Source organism: Humulus lupulus, chromosome 3 (assembly GCF_963169125.1).
Source record: "Humulus lupulus chromosome 3, drHumLupu1.1, whole genome shotgun sequence".
In the NCBI taxonomy this organism is placed as follows: domain Eukaryota; kingdom Viridiplantae; phylum Streptophyta; class Magnoliopsida; order Rosales; family Cannabaceae; genus Humulus; species Humulus lupulus.
Genome location: NC_084795.1, coordinates 75,695,946 through 75,702,128, shown reverse-complemented (window position 1 = coordinate 75,702,128; position 6,183 = coordinate 75,695,946).

Sequence of the window (6,183 nt, the reverse complement as noted above, 5' to 3'; positions counted from 1 at the left end):
CGGGCCCGTCGTGCAAATCTGGCCCCCTGAAAGTGGGCCAAGACGAAGGCCCCGAGCCCATGCAGGAAATGGGGATAACATTTACCCCCCAAGCCTTCGCCCGAGTTCGCCGGGAGGATGGTTGCATCGTCCCCACGGCGCTCGCTAGGTCGCCTCCCTAGTTCTTGCCCGAATTCGTGGGTCCGGGCAGAAAGTCGTGGCATTGGTTGGGTGCTTAGCCCGGATCGTTTACCACGATCCGGGGACATTTACCTTCGGCCCGCTTTATGGCAAGGATACACGTGTCGCCAGGTGATTGCTGTACGGGTCCTGAAGGGTCACCTAGACCTCCCAAGGGTCGCTAGGCCTAGACTAGGGTGTCAGTGCACGTCTCGAGGCGTCCCATCCGCACGGGGGGGGGGGGGGGTCATCATTAATGCCCCTGGAACGAGGTGGACCGTAGGATGGGGCGACCTTTGGCATCCGCCCCTCCTGGGCCGTCGAATCCGAGACGGCGAGGATCCTATTTGAAAGGTAAATGCCCCTGCGCGACTCCTGACCGTCAGATGGAAAGACATCTGTCCGTTGGATTGTGAGCCAGAAATCGGGGCCAGTATAAATACCCCAAGAAAACCACATTTGGCACTTTCACCTCTTCGAACCAGCTTAAGAAAACGCAAACAATATCCGAGCTTTGCATGTCCGACATCGCCAACGACATACACCGCCACGTGCTAGTTCTGCTCCGCCGCCTGTTTCCCAGAACCCCAACCCCTGTTCTTCTACCTGACGACGCTTCTCGGGTTTGTCCTGTCGACGAACTACTGCACCGGCTGCGCCACTTCAAGAACGAGGTTCTGCCATCCTTACAGTCGGACAACCATCATCTTCAATGGTCGACACCATACAGTAAGTCTTTTTTAACTCTCTTGCCAACTTTGTGAACTTATGTTCTCTAGATGCGTGCGTTTAGGCTCTGTGCTTTAGAAATTGCTAGGAAGGCTGCCTGGTTCAGGTTGCTTCGTATTCGGATGCCTCCGGGACAAGGGGCGGGCCTTAGTAGCCTCCTCCCCCGATCAGGGTCCCGGGGCTTATCGGGGTCCCGGGCCTGATCCGACGGGACTCCAAGTAGTCCTTAGGAGACTCCCTGTACCTTGACCGACTTTCTTGGGTTTAGGTACTGACTGCTTGGTCTTTCTTTCTTTGTTCCCAGATCGTCAATTATGGAAACGGGCGTCACACTCCATTCTGAAGAAGAGGTCAATAGGGCCCCTGTCGCCGTTCCCGGATCCAGGACGCCCAAGGGCAACAGGTGGGAAATGGACGTAACGGCTAACTCGTTCCGGAACTACCGAATGATGCTGCTCCTGGAGAAGCAACTGGGCATCGAATCAAATCCATGCCTCTTTCACAACCGCCTGGCTAAGCTCGAGGAGCGGGCGCATACGTCCGTGGAGGGATTCGAAGCCTGGAGCGCCGGCCATATCAGCGCGGGAGCTACGCTCCCGCTTCATGACTACTTCGTGCAGTTCCTGACGTACGTGGGGATCGCACCGTTCCAGCTGTTGCTGCAAGCGTACCGCCTGCTTGCTGGGTGGAGGGTGTTTTGTGTCGCAAAGGAGATCGCGGAGCCTACCCCTGCGGAAGTCTTGTACTTCTACAAGCTGGTGCCGCAGGTCAACGTCAAAAACAAGACCCTAGACGACTTTTACAGGCTGCAGCCGCGGAGCGGCTATCCTGCTCCTACCAGCTCCTGGAGGCACCCCCCGGATGTCAGGCATTATTGGTTCATGACATCCGGGTTCCTCGTTGACAAGAATCCCACATTGCTGCTGGACTTCCAGCGAGTGGGTAAGTATTCCTCCGGACCTCTCTCTTTTATTCATCTTTTCTACTCGTCTCTTATTATGTCTTCCGGGTCGCAGGGCCCTTCGCTCAAACCCCCCTTAGCGAGTTCCTCCTGGAAAGGAGGAGGTTTTATGCTAAGTTTACCGCGGAGGAGCTGGACGTAGGGGCTACGTCAGGGACGACAACCTCCAGCTGGTTGGGATGCTCGCGGCCACCCAGACCATTGTTATCCCGAACCTTCGGGGCATCCCCTGCGAGAAGAACGCCGACGTCCGGGAGTAGTTGGCCCTCGACCACATTGCCACGGTGGTGAGAGCGGCGTGGGCTGACGCGGCCCAGCGTACAAAGAACCAGCTCCCGGCGGAAGCGGCCACCTCAGAGGAGCTGGAGGAGCTCTTCGAAGATGCCTTACCTAACGTCGGGACTCCCGGGGCTAGAGTATCGGGGCGAGGTAACTCCCCTTTAATCTTAACTTATGCTCCCCGAGTTGGGGACTTAGCTAGGGATAGGTTAGTACCCCCGGGCCTCGCGTTTGGGGCCGATGGGGAGATGAGGCCTTCAGCTCCCGTCCCTGTGGGATTAGAGGTCCTAATGTTCTTATCCGGGTTCCTCGAGTACGGGGGCTTTCTGAACCCGGACGACGTAGGAGATCGGGTCCATTCATTCGCTTTAAGGGAATTGAGTCTCGCCCGGGGCCTAGACGAAGGTTCGTCCCGGGTTGTTTTTAACTGCTTTGTGTATTTTCACCTGTTTGGCTTACCGTCCTAACTCCTTTTTCTGTACTTTTGCAGAGGACTCCGACATGTCAAACCCGGCCAGCGAAATGAGGAGACTCATCAAGGACCGGGCGGCCAAGAAAGCAAATGAGGCGACGGGCACGGAGCCCCCCTTGCCAGTGAAACACCCGGGACTGAGCTCTGTCCAGGTGAAACTCTGGCCGTGGTTCCCTTCCAGGCCGTGGAGCCTGCTGCAGAGATCGCTTCTGACCAGCCCCCCGTGATTGATTTGGAGGCGGGCGAAGCAGTTAGCTGGAGTTCTGGGAAGAGGGGCCCGGAAGTCGACGCCGGGGAAGGCAACCTCGGGAAGAGGCCCCGGACGACGCGGGCAAGCTCAACTGAGGAGTCACATGGGGAGAGTCGGCTGACCGCGAAGGAAATCCCAGCGCCGCCAGTCCTTCCCCTTTGCCCAACTCTTCTCGAGGAGGGGGAGTCCGCCTTGCGGGACGAGCAGTCCCGGCTGGTCAACTGGACCTGGGAAAACGGCCGGTGCTGGAGGGACGATACTTATAAGGCCCTGACGATCCGTCGTCAGGTCGAGTTCTCGGATCGTCCTACCGAGTTCAGCGCTCCCCAGCCGATCGTGGACTGGCTAGTCGCCGAAGCGGGCTTCCGCCCTAAGCTCGGTCAGGATACAGCCCCCATGGCGGCTGATCTGCTGGATCAGGTTGGGAGCACTATGTCCAACCTTCAGCTGAAGAGGTATGCCACGATAGCCAACCCGGACGTGCTGTTCATCTCCCAGGCTCTCCGCCATCAGGCCACCGCGGTAATTTTTATTTCTCTTATACTCCTCCCATCACTTGTTGATGGTGGTTTTATTTTCTAACTTTTCTTTGTTACAGGTTGATATGTTGTCCCAGAGGAGTGCCGATTTGGTGGCCGAGCTTGCCATAAAGATGGAGACGGCCAAGCTAGAGCTGGAGGCGGCAATGAATCAGAGGGAGGCTGTCAAGGAGACCCTTGGACGGGAGACGGCCCGCCTCCAGGAAGAAGTGGCCCGTGTGAAGGCGGAGCGCGAGGAGCTCGGCCGCGCTAAGGCCGGGTTGGAAGAGGATTTGTCCTAGAAGACAAAGGATGCCGACGAACGGGCAACGCTCTTGGAGACGACCGCGACACAATCCGCCCTGGACAAGGAGGAGATCCTGGCCTTGAAAGCCCGAGTTTGCGAACTGGGCGACTCTCTGCTTCAGGAGAAGGCGACGCATGAAACGACCCGTCAGGAAAAGGAGGAGGCTGAGGGCCTACTGGACGTCACCTTCGATGAGGCCATCTACATGGCCTGGTGCAAGGATAAGAATATGAACCTCCTTGTCTTCCCCGATCCTGAGTCAAAGCGGGTCGAGTACGAGGCCAAGGAGAGGGAGGATGCGGACCTCCGGGCGGATGCGCTGTAGGCCCTACCCCCGGCCTTGTTCTTTTATTAGTGTTTTTGGCTTGTAATTAAATTTAAAACACTGCTACTTTCTTTGGTTTTTACGAAGGCTTCCTTCCAATGTTTAGTAGAAATTTCATTTTGTTGTCTCGACTAACTGATTGCAGGGGTTTAGTTCCGATTCCAATGGCCTGGACTAGACCAAGCGGCTTAACTTTCCGATTCCCTAATCCTGGCACCCAGTCCAGGGCCCTCAGAGCTTAGCTTAACTTGGTGTTTAGTCCTCCTTTTATCAAATTTAGGCCCTGGCTTTACCCTGGGGCAAACCGGACATTTTTATACCCCCGGACATCGTTCGTCCGGGGCGGGACATGCCTTAGGCGCGACCCCTTTTTTATACCCCCGGACGTCGCTCGTCCGGGGTGGGACTGGCCTTGGGCTCGGTCCTCTTTATTTTATACCCCCGGACATCGTTCGTCCGGGGCGGGACCAGCCTAAGATGTGGCCCCTTTTTTATACCCCCGGGCGTCGCTCGTCTGGGGTGGGACCGGCCTTGGGCTCGGTCCTCTTTATTTTATACCCCCGGACATCGTTCGTCCGGAGCGGGACCAGCCTAAGGCGTGGCCCCTTTTTTATACCCCCGGACGGTGCTCGTCCAGGGTGGGACCGGCCTTGGGCTCGGTCCTCTTTATTTTATCCCCCCGAACATCGTTCGTCCGGGGCAGGACCAGCCTAAGGCGTGGCCCCTTTTTTATACCCCGGACGGTGCTCGTCCAGGGTGGGACCGGCCTTGAGCTCTGTCCTCTGTATTTTATATCCCCGGACATCGTTCGTCCGGGGCGGGACCAGCCTAAGGCATGGCCCCTTTTTTATACCCCCGGACGGTGCTCGTCCGGGGTGGGACCGGCCTTGGGCTCGGTCCACTGTATTTTATACCCCCGGACATCGTTCGTCTGGGGCGGGACCAGCCTTGAGCGTGGCCCCTTCTTTATACCCCCGAACGTCGCTCGTCCGGGGTGGGGCCGGGCTTGGACTCGGTCCTCTTTATTTTATACCCCCGGACATCGTTCGTCCGGGGCGGGACCAGCCTTGGGCGTGGCCCCTTCTTTATACCCCCGGATGTCGCTCGTCCGGGGTGGGACCGGGCTTGGACTCGGTCCTCGGATTTCCCGGACTGTATTCCGAGCCGGGACTAGCCTGAGCTTGCTCCCCGCCAGGTGTTTGCTTATACCTGGGATGGTACCCCCCGCAAGTGAGCGGAGACAGGTCTGGGGTCACTTGAGAAAGATTTGTCATAGTTGTGACAATAGCCCTTTATAACGTTTTGCACACGTCATTTTCATTGTTCGAAAGAAATTCGCCCTAAGGCGTACATTGGTTACAACGAAAATATTTAACAGGGAAAAGTTCTAGGACTATTGATAGTATTTGCGGAGATGCTCCGCGTTCCAGGCTCGCGAGACTTCAAAACCGTCGAGCCGTTTCAGGCGGTACGTTCCGGGACATACCTCGTGTTGGATCTCATTTGGCCCCTCCTAATTAGGGCCCAGAACACCCACTCCTGGATCTTGAGTAGCAGGGAAAACTCTCCGCAGGACTAGATCGCCGGTTCCAAACTTACGGCTCTTGACTCTGGAGTTGAAATGTCGCGCGATCTTGCCCTGGTACATCTTCAGCTGCACTTGCGACTCCTCTCGGATCTCTTCGATGAGATCCAGCGATTCCTGGAGTAAGGCGTGGTTCTGGGTGGGATCATACGTGTCGCGTCGGTGGGACGGGACGGTCGTTTCGACTGGGATGACGGCTTCACATCCATAGACCATAGAATAGGGGGTGTGTCCTGTTGACGTCCTCTCGGTCGTCCGGTAGGCCTATAACACGCGGGGGAGTTCCTCGGGCCATTTGCTCTTACAGGCCTGAAGCTTTTTCTTCAGCGTCCCTTTTAGGATTTTGTTCACGGCTTCTGCCTGCCCGTTTGCCTGAGGCCTGGCAACCGTGGAGAAGCTCTTCACTATACCGTGTCTCTCGCAAAAATCTGTGAAGTGGGCGCTGTCGAACTGCTTCCCGTTGTCGGACACGATTTTGTAGGGGAGGCCATACCGACACACTATGTTGTTGATGACAAAATCTAAGGCCTTTTTGGAAGTGATCGTGTTCATGGGCTCTGCCTCAACCCATTTTGTGTAATAGTCCACAGCCACAATG